The sequence below is a fragment of the Melanotaenia boesemani genome, chromosome 2 (assembly GCF_017639745.1).
Source record: "Melanotaenia boesemani isolate fMelBoe1 chromosome 2, fMelBoe1.pri, whole genome shotgun sequence".
Taxonomy (NCBI): domain Eukaryota; kingdom Metazoa; phylum Chordata; class Actinopteri; order Atheriniformes; family Melanotaeniidae; genus Melanotaenia; species Melanotaenia boesemani.
Genome location: NC_055683.1, coordinates 36,175,850 through 36,196,296, shown reverse-complemented (window position 1 = coordinate 36,196,296; position 20,447 = coordinate 36,175,850). Strand labels below are relative to the sequence as shown.

The 20,447-nt window shown below is 41.7% G+C and overlaps 1 protein-coding gene across 6 annotated transcripts in view; it reads right to left on the bottom strand.

Annotated features, from left to right (window-relative positions):
- rbfox3a (RNA binding fox-1 homolog 3a) overlaps nt 1-20,447 on the bottom strand; it is a 528,049-nt gene that overhangs the window by 305,746 nt on the left and 201,856 nt on the right. For 4 of the 6 annotated variants that reach the window (XM_041975734.1, XM_041975771.1, XM_041975780.1 and 1 more), the window contains 2 exons: nt 16,415-16,477; nt 13,613-13,669 (listed from right to left, as the gene is read on the bottom strand). The gene's annotated coding sequence lies outside the window, so the exon portion shown is untranslated. The remainder of the gene's footprint in view (nt 1-13,612; nt 13,670-16,414; nt 16,478-20,447) is intronic. The other 2 variants (XM_041975755.1, XM_041975750.1) reach the window with 2 other exon arrangements.

Here is a 20,447-nt window from a genome sequence, read left to right as displayed (position 1 = left end):
TCTTGTTACTGTGAAACAAGATCTCCTGAAAACATGCGTCCTAATTCACTTACTAAATGAATTATGGGGAATTTGGGTTAAAGTAGAAGCACAAATACACTAGACTTGAGTCTTGACATCGTGTTTACTTTTTTTTCCTGATTTCTGTGCAACACAGCAGCTTCTGGGATCAGTTTGTTTCCTTTACATTTTTTTAAACGCTCTGTGTGACAGCTTTGCTGGTAAGATTTTATTACCTTTGGCTTTTATTAGCTGAAAAGTTAAATTAAATTTTTATTGCGTATTAATGATGAATGACAGTAAATTTACCAACCAAGCCATAACACCATATATAGATTACTTGATAAGAGCATATAGTCCACCTTGTAAGGTGCTTTTCATGGTTTACTAACAAAATGCATGAAAATCCATCCAATTAGTATAAGACTTTATCCAGTAGTTATCAGGCTGATTAAAAAAGAAAAGTGCCAGAAAAAGTAGAATAGAATAATAGAATATTTTTTAAAAAATAGTTTGGTTTGTTTGGAGAAGTCAATGCTCATTTGTATTCTGGTCCACCTGAAAAGTGAGGGTATCTGTTCACTTGCTAGTGAACCCTGGCGCGGTTTGCTTGCGGTGTAAAGGCAAACGGGCCATCCAGTGAACCAAAAAGAAGAAGTTGTAGAGTAGCAAGCAAGATAACTTGCTGCCTCTCCTGCTGCTGATACATTTTCTGGTGAAAATGAGCTTTTAACACCACTACAGTTTACATGAACATTATTCCATGACATACAAATCTGTTGGCTGCATGCTAACTTTAATAAGTAAGTAAGAAAAGTTTATTTATAAAGCACTTTTCACGAATAAAAATCAGCAAGTGCTGTACATAAAAGCCAGGTCTCCTTTTCGGTCTTTGGAACCTTCAGGAGGCTCTGGCCTGAAGACCGAAGGGTGTGTCCTGAGGAGTAGGGAAACAGCAAGTCGGCAATATACTGGGGGGCCTGACCATGTAATGTCCAGAAAGTCAACATTAAAATTTCAAAGTTACCATTTCATTGACTGGAAACCAATTAAGTGGTGATAAAATAGGTGTGATGTTCTGGGCGTAACTGTCAATAGTTGGGCAGCAGAGTTCTGCAGTAACTGAAATCTGTTGAGTTGCCTTATTGAAACAAGTGAAAACAAAATTACAATAATCAATACGAGATGAGATAAAAGCAAGAATGATCATTTTAAGATCTGATTTTAACAACATTCTCCTAACTCTCAAATGACAAAAATAATTTTTGCTCAGCAGTTGGGAATGACCCTCTAAAGACATAGCTTGATCAAACACCACTCCAAGGTTTCTTTAGCCTGTGTGGTGTTGTTTCCAAGCTACTGGCTGAACAAAGTGCAGCTGAATGAGGAGCGAAATTTAACCAAATAAGAGATGTGTAAAAGAAAAATATAAAATGTGATGGTGGTTGGACTGTTTTAAAGAAGACTTTTTTAAAGGTATTTTTATGAAAAACATCAATAAAAGCAACACATATGATTAAATGCATTCAGTTGCACTGAAAATCGGGTTAATTTTCCTTTATAGGGATAGCCTGATTTGCTAGGAACTTTTGGAATTTACCAGCCACATTAGCTGCCAATCAAAAAGTCCATTTAGAGACCTAATTGCCAACAAAACACACCCCATAACCTTCACTTTCAGATGCTCAGGGAGCTCATGTGCAACTGCATGAGGCCAGGTGTCCCCCTGCATTTAAATATATTTTCTTCCAGAAAGGTTTGACAACAATTTCCATGTTTTAATGCCATTGCACTTAACCAGGTTGAATAAAGCTGCACGTCTACAGTGACCCGCTGCATTTAATATCAACACAGCATTCTCCTGATTATACAACAGTATGTGGTGTTATATTGTAGTATCATTAAGCAAAGGGACAAATGAGGACTTCTAACATGCAGAGCTTTTAAATCAAGACATCGACCACACTGATTGTGGGTTTTTGTCATACTGATGCTTGATGTATATTAAATCTTAAAGAATACAAAAACAACCTTTTCTTCAACAACACAGACTCATCCCACTTTCCCTAAATTCATCTCTGGTGTAGTGAAGTGAAACAAGAAATGTCGCTGCTCACTTAAGGTGACAAACAAAAGCACAGTCCATTAGTAACAGAACGCTGAGACACACTGCAACATTAACAAATACAATCATGTTGAGAAGCACATGTATTTTTCATTTTTCCTGCCATTGCTTCATAAAGCCAGAGTCACGCCGCTGCAATCATACTGCAAGACAAAATGAATTTGAAGAGCTCGCTGTGTGTGTCTGCCTTCCACGCTGCCTTAACTTCTGCTCTACCACCTCACCTTCTGAAGATTTAAACCACACACCAACCACAAAAATCCCCATTAAAGGTGATAACAAGCTGTTTGATAAAACCATGTTTGCAAAATTTGCAATGTGTGTCATTTAACATGATGTATTAGTATTAGTGTAATGGGTTTTGGAGCTTTTGACATCCAGAGGCAAGTGTGCATTACAGCAGGCTGTATGGGCTCTGATCTAGGACCTAAGTGGGTTTTGATGTTTCCTGGCCAATAATGGCAAGAGAAAAACAGAAATACATTATCTTATGAGCAAAAAGGAAATGAGTATTAGATCTGGAAAAAAGCATCTTTAGCTTCACTCGTCTAATTTGTTGTGTTAGGAAGAGATTGTAAAATCTTACGTTCTGTGACCGCCCCTCCATCTGTAACCGGGTGCAAGAGCTTAAACTTTTCCATCAACCAAAATCTGTCACACAGCAACCTTCGATGTCTATTTTTTGTCCAAGTGCCCGATACGCAAGCAGTGATGACAGTCATCTCAGAATGTCATCTGAGCGAACAATTAACAGAGCAGCAAAAATGTGAGGTCAGATATAATTAACATATGTGCTGCTCAGCTATAATTGCTCAAGTCTAAAGCAAGTAATTAAATCATTCAAAGTGAGCCATGCAAACAATGAGTGGTTGAGTTTTTCTGCAAAAGGGGGGGTTTAAAGGAGCTGGTGTGCTTTGCTCTTCTCCGTCACACCACCCCTGAGACCATCTCCGCATATTTGCTACACAGACACACAAAATGAAGTAGTAATGGCTGCTCTGCTTGTAATCATCAAGCAGAAATGGCCAGCACTGAGGAGGATGCACTCGAGGGGGGAAATGGTGTTCCCTCCCATGAGGCGGGAGAGATCCCTCATCTCTTCCTTTTTTTTTTCCTCAGGAGTCAAAGAAGTTCAGTCACAAGCTTAAGGTGCTCCTAACTGACAGTGTGGAGATACGTTCATTATGATACATGCATCAGGCCTGCCTGTCAGACCCAAGGAGGTGGAGGGGAGCGGCATTAAGCAAGTGGCAGGAGCATTATCAGTCTATATTTCACAGGTGTCAGTGGGGACTTGTCCCCATTTTGTCCTCTGGGTGTCATTTATTAAATGAAGGAATGAAAGGGATGTTTAAGGTAGAAATACAAGCCTGCTTGGACAAGGGATTATACGTTGTCACAGGAAGAAAAATTGCATTTGAACCTCAGATGCAAAGTCGAGGCTCCGGGGAATTTCATTAATGTATTGTCCTAACAGCTATTCAAAGTCATATATAGCGAGCATGCAGACGGAGCAGTGTTCTGGGCGGACGGCTCATTCACACCACGCTGCACAACAGTTACATTTTTGAATACATTAAATTCATTTTCATTAGGAAATGCTGCTGTCAGTGGATTTGCTTGCCTCGCTCTGCTTTCACATTGAGGTCAGCTCTTGACATGAATCCGAGTGGTTCACCAGTTGCAAACCATTTGACACTTCCGACCTTTGAGGGGAAGCGAGAGAACAAGAGAGTCCAAAACAGAGAAAGCTACTATTTCAGCTGCTTGGATATCAAAGAGCTAAACTAAACAGTGAAATGCATTTTATAGCGATTTCTAGGATGACAAAAATGCATGTTTTCTGATCTGAAACAGCTGTGTTTAAAGGGGACAATCTTTGTTGTTGTTTAACTCCTTTCCTTTGTATTTAAATACTTGTTCATTTGAAGTTTGCAAAGTCACTCTAAATCCACATGGAAGTAAATCTCCTCCTTAACTTCCTAAAATGTCTTGTTTGTAGTCTAGGCTGTTCTTCCTTTACTTGATGACATCACTATGCAACTCATTTGCATACAGCTTGCACATTGGCTAGTTTGGCATACCTGAAACAATTAATGAACAGCAGCTTCATACGCCCCCATCTTTGACTCATCGACCAGTCAGACTAGACCAAGCTGTCTGGAGGATGGCGTCAAGAGTCAGAGGTTATAAGTGAATGTGTAGCAGTAATGGACATTAGAAGAATAACAAATCATGTAAACATATTTTACTACACACACACAAAAAAATGCTTTATGTTTAGACTGAAGCATTTTAAAAATTGTAAAACAAATTACAAAACACACACACACACACCTATACAAAAAGACAAAACTGAGATTATTCTGTTTGGTAGCAAAGAGAAGAGGGTCAGCACTGGTAAACATCTGGAGACTCGGGCTCTTAAAATCACCGATCAAGTTCATAACCTTGGAGTGTTGATAGACTCAGACCCGACTTTCAGCAGCTTTTTACCAGCTCAGAAATATCAACAGAATTAAAAGTTTAGTCTCCCAGAAAGACCAAGAGAAACTCATCCATGCATTCATCTCCAGTAGGCTGGATTACTGTAATGGTCTTTTAACAGGACTTCCTAAAAAGAGCATTAAACATCTGCAGCTCATCCAGAACACTGCTGCTAGAGTTTTAACCAGGACTAAGAGATCTGAACACATCACACTAGGGCTGCTCGACTATGGGAAAAATGATAATCACGATTATTTTGATTGAAATTGAGATGTCGATTATTTAACACAATTATAGATAAGAGGTTTGAGGGGGGGGACATTTGAAGTGTTTACTGTGGTAATGTCGACTAGTTTCTTTCCACCAGGTCCCCATAGCTATTGTTTGTCTCAGACCGGCAGCTTTGTTCCGCCTGGTGTGATCTGGAAAAAATAGTCTGGAGACATTTCGTTTTCACGTTGAAATCCGCGTCAATAAAAAGTAGCACGACATTTCTATACGGCTCTGGTGCGGCTTTACCACAGGTCCGTAGCGGTGGCGAAACATCGGACTGTCACCACGTCTTTCACAACACCCTCACTACACTCATCATACAGGGAAGAAAGAGACAGTCCACTAAAACGGTGGTGAGTTGGTAGTGATGCCGTTTGTCCAAAGTGTTGATGAGTTTCTGAAATCCCAGATTGTTCACTGTGTTAATTGAGAAAAAAGTTCTGTTTATAACGTTTGTCTCTCTGTGACTCTGGGAGCTGGTGGATTATTTAGTTGCGACTCACAAAAATTGAACATTTTTCTATTTTTTTTGTGTTGCGTTGCAAGCCCCCGTGTGCACGTCTGTGTGCATGAACGCAACATTTTACATGCACGACTGTCGCCTGTCGCTGGCTGGAGGAGGGCAGCGATTTTCACGTAGAAAATGATGGAGAAGGAGCTACGCCGCCGTGTGTCCAGGTGTCTGCAACTCGTTCTGATTGAAACTAATGTGGTCAGGGCTGTGGGAGGAGTCTGCAGCAGTGGGAGGAGTCTGCAGCAAAGAGCTGCAATGACAGCTGCGCTCGATTTGAAAACAGCACAAATCGAAGGACAAAAAATAATCGGACCATTTCATTTTTATGATCGTTCAAAACCCAGATCGTAATTGCGATTAAAATTCGATTAATTGCCCAGCCCTAAGTCACACCAGTTTTAAAGTCTTTACACTGGCTTCCAGTCAGTCACAGAATAGATTTTAAAACCCTTCTGATTGTTTACAAATCCCAGAATGGTTTAGAACCAGAATACATCTGTGATATGTTCAGAGAATATAAACCTAGCAGAGCTCTGGTCAACTAGTCCAGACCAGAGTCCAGACTAAACATGGAGAAGCAGCATTTAGCTGTTATGCTGCAAACAAATGGAACAAACTGCCAGTGGAGATTAAACTTTCACCAAATGTAGACATTTTTAAATCCAGGTTAAAAACATTTCTTTTCTCATGCGCCTATGCATGAAATCTGCACGGTAACTTTTTTACTTATCTTGCTTTTAATCATTTTAATATAATTTATTATTTTATTGTGATTATGTGTTGATGCCTTTTACTATTTCTAAATATTTGTAATGCCTTTGTTTTATGTAAAGCACTTTGAATTGTCCTGTACATGAAATGTGCTATACAAATAAACTGCCTTGCCTTGCCTACACACACACACACACACACGCACACACACACACACACACAAATAAACAAAATAGATCACTGATTTACTGGACAGTTAGCTTTTTTGATCTCATAGTTTTCCAGTTCTTGTTTTGTTGTTTTCTTTTTTGTTGTTGTTTAATTAATTAATCCAGTAGAGTTAAAGATAATTGCTAATCAAGAGAGGACCACCAGAATAGCACATTCATTTAAAACAATTCAACAAAAGGTTTCATGGTGGGAGATACCAAAGCTATATTGTAGATATTGAAACCATCACACAGTTACTGGGTTGTTTATGATAGTCTGTCTGATCTTAATGCTAGAAGATGTTTTGCAGTTCAAAAAAAGTCCATTTAAAGTGACAGGGTCCTAATATCCATCTTATTACTGTCACTAAATGTTTAAATGTATGGATCTATGAATGTTTTTAGGTCTGATGAGTTTTAGATGGTAGGAAATTCCCTCCTTTGGTGGCCTGCTTACTGAGTAGCTTTTAGCGTTAGCTAACATGTCAGCAAAGCTTATCCTGTTCTAAACTAAGTGTGTTCTTAACACTCTCCACTGCTCTACTCATTTATACACTACCGTTCAAAAGTCTGGGGTCACTTCCCTATTGAATTCCATGGAAAAGTGACCCCAAACTTTTGAACGGTAGTGTACTTCATACAACACCCAATAAAAATACAGCTGAGACAAAAAAAAAAAAAGCAGCCAATCTTCAAAATTACAAAAATGACTAAAGCAATTCATTAGCCTTTGACTAGCCAACCATGCCAACTAGCTGTGTAACAGACATCTAGCCAGCCAACACAATCTTTATCACGAAATACATGTTCCCTGGATGCCAGACTTTGGAGAACTTTGCTTACTTAAATTGCAGAGATATAATGAGATAAAGAAGAAATGGATTGATTTTTGTGAGAGAAAAGCTGAATCACCAGATGTTGCAATAGCTACATCAGAGTCAGATTTACGCTCAGTGTTACGAGGGGCCAAGTTAACAGTCATGCATATGTTCTTTACTGAAAAAGAGAAACTCAGAATCAAAGTTAAAGTAGATACTGTGTTCAGTGTATGCTCAGCGGCCACTGGGATTGATTTGGTGCAGTAGTTTTAGAAACTTTCACCAGCTGGAATGACTGTCACTGGCATGCTCACACCAAATGCATCATCAAGAAGACATGCCCACAAGTAGCTGCAAATTACAAAGTTAATCAACTTCACTAACTCAGTTCACAGCTGGAATGAAACATTTACTATTTGAAGTGTGCATTTGTGATTTCACATGTAAGCAGCTTGGTTAAAGCCAACTCGGCTCTGTTTGCCCCGTTAGCACGGCCCATTTAAGCCGATCGGAGACCTGTCAATCAGCATACTCAGCAGACACACCCCCGGTATCTCAGAGCAGAAAGCACTGCTCCTTCTGTTATGACTCTCAAACCCAATATTACACACTTGCTGGCTGTTTTAATCATTCCTGTTTGGCTGACTGCTTAACAACAAGTCCTTCTGTGATGTGACAAACTCTCAACATATATTTCTGTGGTCACATGGCTGACTGTTAAAGTCTGAAAACTGAATGAACAAAAGGAGAAGCTTGGACCACATAAAAAAGCTTATTTTCCAGTGTATAGGCAAAAGAAGAACCTGATTGAGATTCAGTCATCTTGTACCAATTTTAGTAGGGTTTCACAGGAGAACAATGCCTCCTATGCTTAAAAAATGCATTTGAACTTGTAGTATTGTGTTCATGCAGAGGTTGTCAAAGCCTATCCAAAACTCCCCAGCATAACAGATCCACACTGACATCAATCTCTGGATGCTATAGAACGCTAAGGAAAACCCAGCATGGAAGAAAACTTATGGAGAAACTTTTAAGCAGGCTATTCTGGAACAAAGTACAGTAGGAGAAAAATAGTTTTTTTTCCAAAGGTTTTGCCGTTTGAGATTCTTTTGCAGTTCATAAAAAATTTTTGGAAAATTGACCAAAATATAAACAAAACAGAAAAATAATCTCAATTTTTCTGTTTCCATTTGTAGCATGTGAAAATCTGATATTTTCAACCTAAGGCAACAACTTCAGGATGTATGGCAATGCTTGGATAAACTCTGCTGTTAATATCTGCCCAAGCAGTACATAAAATATATACGTAAAAAACATCTCCATTCATAAATTTGCGGAACTGGGAGTCTGGACTCTTCCTCTTTGGACAGTGAAAGGAAGCACAAGCATCAGGAGAGTGTAAATCCTCTACAGGCGGAGGAATGCGTCCTTCCTGAGGATTTGTTTCTGTCAGATGGAGAAAGGCGCAGGCAACTTCTGACATTATGTTCCCAGTGGAGCAAGGATGAGGTCAAAAGCAGTACATCTTTTTTTTTTTTTTTACTTTTCTAACTTGGCTTCAGAATAAAGCAGCTTCTTACATGTCTTTTTATAACAAACCAATATGCTTTCAACCTGTGTGAGCCAGGGACAGAGGCCTTCCTGAGCAAACTCAAAACACTCTGCGTCTGCTCTGTTCTTGACATTTAAAACCATATGAAATGAAAATGGATCCCAATTAGAGCTGTAGAAAGCAAGAGGCCCTCTTGGTTTTCTTTATAACTAGCTGGTTTTAACATTTCCCCCCTACAAAACGCCTTGAAAATTGACCTTCTCATTCAGCTAGCGGTGATAAAAGCAGCTTTGAGTGCCCTCAGATCAAGTTATTTTGATTGGTGTCTGAGAGAAATAGAGAAAAAAAATAACGAAGAGCAAAAGAGGGAATAATGGCTGCAGAGGCAACACGTTGAATTTAATGTCCCACATTCTCTCAATAAAGAAACATGACATTAACTACCAGGTATTAATGTAAATCACAGCAGTGGAAGACAGTAATAGCCACTTTACGACAGCTGATTATTACTGAGGCGATTGTCAGAGGATTGACACTGTGCTGAATTAAGTCTAAAAATATGAAATAATGTCAGTACATCCTGGAGAGTTAGTGACAAACACACAGCAGTTCCTTAACAGGATGATGTAAAGAGAGGGAGGATGAAAAAAGAAAGAAAACTAAGCTATATTTAAACTTCAGAGTGCCAAGGCAAGGGTGTCGCCGGATCACCTGTTGAAGAGCATTCATTTCAGCAGGGGGACAAAGGTCAGCATCCTTGCTGGAGCTTTGATTGGCAGGCGGGGGAGCTTGATGCCCACAGCAGCGGCCCAGCGGAGCAGCCAACGATGGCGTGTGGCTTGGCTGGGCCACATTTCTGACTCGATGCTGACTAACTGAGTGTGTCTGCTGACAGTGTGTCTGACTGATAGGATCACCCCGGGAGACTCTTTCAGGGCCTTTACAAAGTGTCTCTGATAGGCCAGGCCTGTAGCACCGCCGCGAAGACCCGCCAACAAATTAAATTTGAGCCCCGCTAATGCATAGCGTAATCACAGAGCGAGGTGGTGATAAATTTTTCAACGAGGTTACTGTGGGCGCAGCAGAGGAAGAAGTAGTCGGTGCAGAATCCGAGATGCCGTAAAGTGGCGGCGGAGGGGGTGGGGGGGGGGGGGGGGGGGGGTAAAAAAAGAAAAAGAAAAAATAGTCGAGCGCGACCTCAGCTCAGTGCTGAAAAATCCTCTGCTCAGAAGCCAAGGACTCGTATGAAAGAACAACAATAACACGCCATTATGAGATGTAACATTTTGCGACGACCTGCGTTTCCAGGGGGAAATTTGAAAGAAAAGCAATTTCACATTAAACTATCTGACACAATGCAGGTCTGTGGAGTGGAGGAGGAGGAGGGGGGGAGGAGCAAGATAGCAAGGAGTGTGTGCATTTGTGTGAATGGTTAGAGGGGTGGTGGTTGTGGGGATATTCAGGAGCTTCCTAACAGCCATTGGCCAACTGGAGTGAGACACACACATCCCCTCCGCCAAGTTAAAAGGGATGGAGAGGATGAAATTTCAAAGCCTCCCCTGCAGACACACATTCTGCTTTGCACACATCAGCACTGAGATGTTTAAATATGCCACTCTGCTGCTCCAGCTTGGTTTCCCCTCCTCTATGCTAGTATCAAGACATTCTTGTGTGATTAATGAGAAAAAAACCCAAAGAAAACGACTGCACGCATGTGTGTGTGCGTGCACGAGAAGAGTCTTTAAGCATATTCAAATGCAACCCCCTCCCTTTTTTTCCCTTTCCCCCCATGATGCTTAAAACTGTCCTTAATTAAAAACGGTGGCTCTGAGTCATATTTCTCATGATTACTTGCTGCAGGCGGTGCAAGTGAAAGTCACTGTGAGATAAGAAGGGAAGTGGCACACATTCACCTATTAAACTCCATTCACTTATTATGACCAACAATGCCGCTCTGATTAGCTGGAACATTGACAGTGTTAGAAGACACATTCCAGAAACGGCAACACAAAGAGTAACTCTGCTGCCCTTGTACAGACAATACAGTACAGAGCCCTCAGAGCTGCAGCTTGCTCAGCCTCCAAAACCCCCCCTTCCTCCTTTTTCATATCCCTGACTTGACACGTTTGATTTGACCATTCATCTCTTCCTCTTTACGAGCATGTCCTACGCCGGGACCCCCCCCGTCGGAGGTTGACGTCCCTGGCAGTTTGTGCAATAAAACAAATCCACCGTAATTATTTACTGACACAGGGAGCGATGATTCTGTTATCTCCATTTTCTTGTTGTGTTTTCTTTGTTTTCTTTTCTGCTTCTGATGGCATCGTTTTTGTTGCTAAGCAGTCGTTGCTGTGGTGATTTGTTCACTGCACTTATCAGAGATCGGAAGTCAGTCAAAGAGTGATGTCACCTTCAAATAATTGAGAGGAAACTTTGAGTTCTAACTTCCACCAAAAGTAATTTAACAGAAATGCAGGTTTCAGCTGTTTAACAAAAACACCTCCAGACTAGGTCTGCTATGTTAATACACTCGGTCAGTCGTCTCTTTGACATGGTTATGAGCAGGGCTCACTTTGGGATTTGCTATGTGGGGAGGGGAGCCACCCCAAGAACATAAGATCATATCTAACAAATATTCCTTATAAACTGACCTTTACCTGGGTAAACCGCAGTGCAAGTGGATGCAGCATGTAATATACGTCTCTATGATGTCTTACATCAACATTACGATATTCCTGATCATAATGCAGCATTCATACCAACAACCTACATGCTGGTTTTAATATTTCCCCCCTACAAATCGCCTTGTCATGTATTTGTCAGTCCAAACTGTTTATATTTCATGAAGAGATTATAAAAGTCATTAAACCACCAGATGCAACAACTTTGCAGACTGAAACAGCCAATAATGCAGAAGAAACATAAAGGAATTGGTTTATCATGAGTTTTTCTCTTTATCAGTAAGGTATAACGGCTTGTGAAGCAGTGATTATAGCCATACATTACTGTTCCCTTTTACAAAATTTGCTTTACTTTTTAAATTAGATAACCACTTTAGTTTCAACAATAAGTTTAAATCTTTTACAATTTACATGTGCCACCTTTATTCCACAAGTTTGTGCCCCTGCATGGCCACCCCAATAAAAATTCTATACCCAGAGGCAGAAAAAGACAAAAGCTAGTTAGTTTTCAGCGTTAGTAGAGTTTAATGTAAACTTTAACATATGAGACATTAAAGTTAGCATCATTGCTGCTAGCTAGCTCATAGCTACCCTGCCCCACTATGAAGAGAACTTCTACTTTCTACGCTCCACTTTTAAACGTCGCATACCTGCTGTTATTTCCCAGTCACACCTGTTACTGACTCAGAGCGGCACCATTAAATGAGACCTTAAAAATAACTAAATAAGCAAATAAAAAAATAAATAAGATGTATTTTAGTAAATAATGATTTGAATTTTAAAACTAAAGTGATCACTGGGTGCAAAAAGGAAAGCATTTTTTTTTTAAAAATCAAACATCCAATAATATTTTTTTAACATCTTATTTATACGTGGCCAGTGCTTGAATTACACAGTAGTTTTTGGAGGAGCCTTATTTTCAGGTGTGCACCACAACTTTGCACATGCATATATATATTAATGCACAGCAATGCAGTCAAAATGGTTTCTGTCAAAAACAAACATTCTGCTACTACCAGAATCATTTCACATATGGATGGAAACTTCTTTTTTACAATCACAAAAAGAAGCAAATTAAGTTGTCTGTGTTTGAGCAGCATACAACAAACAATGCTGCTGTCCACAGTGATGAAGTAAACGGAACGGATCACCCACGTCGTTCGGAAAATTTTGCATATTAAACAAACACAACACTGACAGATTAAAGCTATTCTGTTAATTTAAGAAACATCAAGAATCTAATGGGAAAAAATTTTATATAACCAGAAAGTATACTACTTTAAGCCTTAGTGTCTCGAACCTTGCATATGCCACCGCTTTTCCAGTCTGTGCCCCCCTGCATTGCTCCCTCCCATCAAAAAGTTTTAGACCTGCCCCTGCTTTCAGCTGATAAATACGAAAACTGGTGTGTTTTCCATGTTAGCGATACAGTCTAATGTAAAATTAACTCTGTACACTTGTAAGACTTTAGCACCTGGCAGATTAGCATTGTCATCTTTATTTAGCTCAGATCTCCCCTGCCCCACTTTGGAACAAGGAAAGTTAACTCATCCAAAAGCTAAAAGACATTTATTACAGATCTGACGCAGTTACTCTTTAAGCTCCACTTTTAATCACGTCATAGACCTGTTGTTATTTTCCTGTCACCCTTGTAACTGACTCAGACTGACCCTGACCCCCCAAAAAAGCTAAATCAGTTCTCTAAAGTCTTTGATAAGTTATAATCAGTTCTGATAAGGACAAGTTCTAGGTATCCAGTATTCCACAGCAGAAGAAGAACGAAAAAGGAGTTTCATTATCTTAATTTTATAAATATTCTCTTAATTATTCCGAACTGAAAACCATGACAGCGACCATACAAAGGTGCTTAAGATCACACGATGCAGAGCCGGCTTATGTGCCCCTGGTTATGAGGACATTGCTGGACTTGCTGACAAATCTTGAAGCCATCTATTCATTACTTCCTGACCAGACATCTTAGACGAAGTCATATTCGCCTATTGACTGGTCCACCACCGCCCGACCCCAGTCCTCCACTGGTATATGTACTCAGACACACCTCCAGAATCACTGTCACCCTCGCTGAGTAATTATAGCGATTAATGCACAGACTGTGCTCGCCTCTGGCTGTGGACACTCTATCAAGACGCGCGTGGTAATGGATGAGCGTACATTCTTAATAGAGAATCCATAGTGTCTAAACCAAGAGGGGGGATAAAAACAAACATAAAAACACACATACCTTTTTTATTAAGACTTACTTTACCCACAATCCTCTTGGGGGAGATCGTTTACCAGCCTAGAAACAAGAGAGAAAGCGGTCAGATTCTTCTGCCCTTGTCATTGCGCTCACGCTGACCTCTAAAAATGGACAACAAAGATCATATCACGAAACCAATACTAGCACCAACGGCCTCTGCACAAATTGATTTACCCACCCAGAACTCACTCTCTTCTCAATGAGGTGCCAGGATGCTCACAGCATATATCACTGTCACACAAGCACCCTCTAGTGAAATGTGATTTTTATCTTTATGAGCTTTTTTCCTCTTTTCGGTACAGCATGTAGCGGCTTGTGATAAGTGATGAGAAATAAAGGGGCTGGCACATTTTGTTAATACAGGTGCTCCCCTGCACATATGGGTGCTATCACACACAGAGAATGACACTGCTGTGGTCCTGTGCGCTTGAAAAAGCGGCTGGCGAGGCAGCAGGGGGTCTGTGCTATATGGCTCATAGATCACTAATGTGTGGGTGAGAGTTGTCACCAGCCAGCGCCTGGCTGCGAAGCACAACATACTTTATGGCACAAAATCTCCAGACATAAGCATGAATCGTGGCCCAGGCAACAACGAGGAAAAGCACACTAAAAATAGATAAGCCTTTTCCGCTCGCCCCAGAAACAATGGCTCCTTTTGATTTTTCATGTGTTCAAAACTGTTGTACAAAGGAGAAACGAAGCAGTGGATAATGTCAGAGTGGGCCTGTAGTAAAGGATCTGAATAAATACGGCCAAGAGGGCCCATGCTAACCTGGAATGCACCCTCGGTGAAAGCTGGAAAGACACGATAAATGTTGCACTTTCAAGTGTGTTAAATGCACTGAGATAGTCGGGGCTTTCTCTCTCTTTCCAACTGACAACCTCTGTTACACAGTTAATTACAGCCAACTGCAACACAGTGCAGTGTCAATTATCATGTGCTTTAGCTCTCTCCCAATGGATATTTTTACTGCCTGGGTTTCACTGCTAAACTTTCTACCTTCTTTTATTGCTATTCTGCCCAGGTCTCAAGGCTGAATTACATTTGCCAGGCAGAGCTGTAAAAACAGAAGGGATTTAAGGATTCAGATTGGTGGAGGGTAACCTAATCTTCCGTAATTGGGGGAATGGTTCTCATTTATTTCAGCCTACTTTAGAAAGCATGCGCATCGGCAGGCTGCTATCATCCCGATTTATTTTCATAAAGGCCGTGGAAAAGCGAGGTTGGCCGCCACAGCAAGTAACGCACATATTAAACCTAATCATCATTAATCAAAGCGCTGCTCTAACTTAACAGGTAGAGGAAATTAATAAATATATATATAAAAAAAAAAGCTGCACAACGATGCCTGTCGTTAGGTTTGTTTTTTTTGTGTGTTTTTTTTTGCGTGAGCTGCAGTTGCCGTGGAGTGCTGAGAAATAACACATTCTGGGCTGAAAATGGAACTAAAATGGTAATCCTCTGCCAGGCGAAGCGTTCTCGCCTCGCCAGATGCTTAGTTCTGAAATTTGCCTAATTGCCATGCTCAGATCAATCCTTTTTACTCTGCCAAATGAATCTGCCAAAGTGTGTTTGTGAGCGTTTTGTTGGCCCAATATGTTTTATTTTTTTCTTCTTCTTCTTTCTCCTGTAAAGATTTGTGTCCCCCCCCCAGTGAAGGTCTCAGAAGCATTTTAGGTCTGGGTGACATAGCTACACAACCGGATGCACGTCCACCCCTGCTGACCTGTGTGCCCATTAGCCACGGCGTTGCAGTCAGGGCAGAAGGCCTATCCATCTCAGCTTCCCCCCACCAACACACACATAAAGTACACCCACTCCCTCATATGGCTCAGACACATGCCGTGGGCGGACTAAATGAGGCTCTTTGATCAAAGGGCAGCGAGTAGGAATGGACACTGACTTTCTGACCCCCCTTTACATGCACATACACACAAAAACACAATAAATATATAAAAAAATACCCACACAGTGCACTCATTACTGAGATGCACATGTGATTACAAATGTTGAATGGAAAAGAAAAAATGTTATTTGTGCAGCTGCTGCTGGAGTCATTAAAACTACGCTGCATGCATATTATGAATGGCACGCGCATATGCTCAGCACATATTGGGCAAAAGGATGCACCGAGAGAAACATCAATCTATGATTCATCTCCCATCTGCACAAGCGGTACATCTCACATCATCATGAGAAATAGCTGCGCGGTACAAAAGTCCCCTTTCCAATATGATGAAATAAGAGCAATGTCATAAAAAAAAAAAAAATAAAAAAAGCAAGGAGGTAGGGGAGGAGAGGTGACGGATGAATCAGAAGTTTAGTCAACAGAGAGAACCCCGGTTCCAGCTGCCCGGCTGTCTGATGAGCCACTCTGTGCTTGTCAACAACATCCCCTATCATTCTCGCACAACTATCTACTCACAAAACCAAGACCCGCCCCCCTACATCCCATCGGCAATTCCACCATCCTCCAAGAGAAACACCTCCGAAAGCAGAACGGGTTTGCTCGTAGCGGCAAGCAGCTATCATCTTTTTCCCCTCCCCTCTTCTCTCTTCTCTCCATTTCAGTGCATGCTCTCTCATTCCTTTTTGTCTTCACTTCTTTCCCTGCGTTCCCGCGCTACTGCTGCTGCGTTCGGAGCGTCGGATGAGAACATAAAAGAGGCAAAGAATGAAAAAAAGAAAGGAGGAGGAGGAGGAGGAGGAAGAGGGGGTGTGGGGATAGACTAACCGATGTTAGGGGAAGGCTGGAGAAGCCAAATTAGCATGAGAATACTCACAGTGTTGTTGTTGAAGGAGCGCGGGGATGGGAGCGCGGCACCGGTCCCTCCGTCAGATACAACCTGCACAAGATTGAAGAGGAAAAAAAAGAAAACTAGGCTGTGAGAGCGGCAAAGCGAGAGCAGAGAGGAGGAGGAGAGAAGAGCAGGACAAGGAGGAGGAGGAGAAGAAGAAAAGGGAGGAGGAGGGAGCTGAGCATCTAATGCACGCACCAACAGGAGCCCAAATAAAGAAATAAAGGATTCCTCGAGCAATGTGTTTGGGCACTGGTGGTGTGTGTGTGTGTGTGTTACTACGAAGGGGATGGGGAGGTGGGCTGTTTTTGGGAAATTTTAAAAACCGCACTCACATGCGGGGCTGCACTTGGACACAGAGTCACATCTGACAAGGATGATCTGTGGTCCACCTACCTCCTTACCGCTACACCTCTCTCTCTCTCTCTCTCTCTCTCTGCTGTTCACACTGATGCCAGAGATTCAGGCACTACAGGGGTGCCATCGCCCCCATCGCTGTATGTTACTGGAAGAGAGGGAGGACACCGTCGGATCCCCCCCCCCCTCTTTCCATCTCCACCTCCATCTCCACCTCCAATGTACAGTGAAAGAGAATGCTTCAATTGAATGAAAGCAATCCCAGTGGCATTGAGGCAATTACAGAGGCTGCTGCCACTGTTTTCTGCTTTTCTTTTTTTCCCACCTCCCCTCCTCTTCCTCATTCCCTCCATCCCCTCTCGAGCTGATGAAGGGTCTGTTTTCTCACTCTTTAAGTTTCTCCTTGCTCCAGACATATGCCACTATCGCTGTGGCTTTAGTCACTCCTGCCTTTTTGGTCCGAGCAGAGTTTGGAGTTTGGTGACTACTGCGAGGTAAAATTTATCATTCCTCTTGACCTTATCGGGTCCTGCAGACAGCATCCCGAGGAGGAACCTTAACCTCTTCTTGACGAGGTCCATTTTTTATGCCTCCTGTCCAAAATGACATACCCAAAATTAATGAAGTATATTTTCACAGCTACAAGAGCTCTATGTTTAATCTTGGTGTCAAAAGAAAGCTAAGACATCTTAGATTACTACAGAAGCATCAAAATCGAGATATATGTTTCTTTGTCAGAGTATATTCCCCTGGAAAACAGTGGAAACTGTACATATTTATCTCCTAAAAGAAAAACACATAAGTTTCAGAGGGTAGCAGCCCAATTAATTTAGAAATGAGTAATGTCAGATAAAAACGCACAAAAGTAGAAGCTAAAAAAAATTGAAGCTGAGCAGTTTGTTGCTGCTTGATGTTGATGGACACCTCAATCAATGGTCAGGGGAATCCAGGGGTAGCCCCCAAATTCACCTTACCATAAGGATCCGGAGGAAGTGAAGCCCAACAGGAAGAGAGAATACTTCACTATAAAACCCCCTTCATCTCCATGGAAACTGGCAGGACCTTCACAATTAATTTCAAACAAAGGCAGAGTCATAGGACAACACTTTAGCAGGTTTTTAGTGCTGGAATAAAACTTTTCACCACAAAACAGCAAACGTAAGACATGATTTATGATACTGACTGCTATTGCCCAGAGTTTTTGTCCCACCGTGATGCTTTCATATGACACCTTGTTTGCTTGAAGTGGATAAATTAGCAGAAGCTCTAAAGTGTACAATGCTGTTCTCATGTTTTTGTTAAATTAACATAACTGCTTGAGGTTTGAATTTTGTTTCAGTTGGAAATCAGTGCTTGGTAGAGTCTTTTAGCTTAGTTTCTCTCTGTCATTTTGGTATGCTACGTATTAGGATCAGTGCTTCCTAGTATGTGCTACGATTTTCTTTATTGCATGTATCTCAATGCTGCCCCCCCTACAGGGGGTCTCGTCAACAAGAGGTTAATAACTGTCTTAGATGTCTGTTTGTTATTTTTTATGCATGCTCCAATTTCTGCTTTAGAATCTTACCGTGTGTTCGTCAGATGGAGAGCTGTAAGTCAAACACCTCAGCCTCTAATCAGGTACTCCCCTCCCCTTCTCCCTCCACCCCCGCACGCTGCATCCCTGCAGCCACTTCTGCACTTTATCTCCCCTCAATTAACATCTTCTGAGCGAGCCTCTATTATCTTAACCACACAGAGCAGAGAGGTCCTCCGAGGAGGTGCCGTGGAGGACGGCTGAGCTGTGGACAGAGGGCTCCCGGCCCTGCTGCTGCCGCTTCAATTCGCAGGCCTAATTAAAGCCCAAGTCAGACATGACAAACCGCAAGCAGAGGTACTACAGAAACAAACACAGTCTGAAGCGTTGCCTTGCACGGGTGCTTGTAGCCCCGAGGATTCTCTTTGTGGGGATTATCTGCCAGAAAACAGCCACGTTCATGTCAGCGTCATGACAACATCATCTAAATCTCTTTTGACAGTTTGCTCAGTTTGATTGTGTTTATTTTCTTTGCTGTATAGGCATCCCTGTGTCACAACATCCCAGATAAAATCAGGATAGGCGCAGTGAGACAATGCAACACCTCACGGATCCCAGTAAAATATACAAGTGTTACAGGCTTATACAGTATACAGTTAATTTCTGTTGCCATATGATGCCCCCCCCCAATCTCCTAGCTTTCATGTGTTTAGTTGCCCTCAACAACTTCAATTTCACCCTATGAAGCCATCAAACCACCCATTAAGCCATCAAGTTGCCCTCTTTGTCCTTGCTCCTGCCTGACAACAGCAGTGAGAGCTGGTGCTGCACCCCCCCCCCCCATCCACAGCACTCTCACCATGGCGGGAGCCAGGCTATTTGGCCGACCCTGCATGCCGTGGACTTTGGCTCCGGCCAGACTATTAAGAGTATTCTATTACTGTTAGGTTAACCTGTCACGCTTGGATGTGGCTCTGTTTATTGTCTGGCTGTTGTGAAAGGGCAGGGGATAAAACTCAATCAGCAGGACAAACGACCACACACGTTTCCATTTGTCAGGACTCGGGGGTCCCCCCCCATAAGGATGCTGGCTGCTACAACTCCTCAGAGGCTCCTCTTTTAAATGTGAGCTCCCTGGAGCCAATCACATGGACCAAAGTCTTTGGTCATCTGAGTTTTACCCCACTTTAATTCTCATGGAGGAGCAGTTCTACCAAGGATGAAGGAACTAATGCATCGACTAAGATCAGGCAATCCCACAGACGATGAGGGGAAGTGATTAGGAAAGCAGACTAGTGATCAGCGGATGACAGGGGTCAATCCTCTGTTGGGTGATCCTGGTACTTAACACCCAACACATCCGCAAGACACTCAACTGTGTCAGAGCATAAAAATATCAACTTCAACTTCACCCTTTTGCCAAAGTTCAAAGCAAGATGATGACAGTGAATGCTTTGGTTATTAAAAAACTCATATCGTAATGAAACACCCGTGTTCCATCTTCACACATCCCCCTCCAGCAAACACGCCACTCCTTTTTTCATGGGATCCATCAAGGGAGGACCACAATTAAGTGACTAATTTGATTAGGAGATAATGTGAGTCCCACTTAATGGAAAGGACAGACTTCACAACACAGGCAGATTAGTTTGGTGGATGCCTGCTTATTAATTAAGACAGCCCTCTGTGCCCATATTAAGTCAAATGCACAGATGCAGTTATAGTGGGTCAGGGTAAGCACACGTAAGACAAATGAAAATTAGTGTGTGTTAAGAAGAAGAGGAAGAAGAAAAAAAAAAGAAGTGAAAAGGTTGATGATGGAAACTGAAAATGACCATGAAATGCTTTAATTAAACTTCTCAAAAAAGTTTGGGTATGCATTTGCATTAATTACTCGTTCATAATGTAAAAGGTGGCTGGGCTTGTTGTTACATGTCATAGGACTTCTCATCTTGAATTTCACTTTGCACTGTGCTGGATCTGTTTCCACTATGTCTCATCGCGTACCATAGCAACAGAAAGTCTTTACACCCGTTCAAATTACCTCCCTACATGTTGGTTTTTGGCTCTCATTCTTCATACTTTAACCCTTTAGATATACTCTTGCTTTTCTTTTCTGCCTAATGATCTCATTTTATATGAATT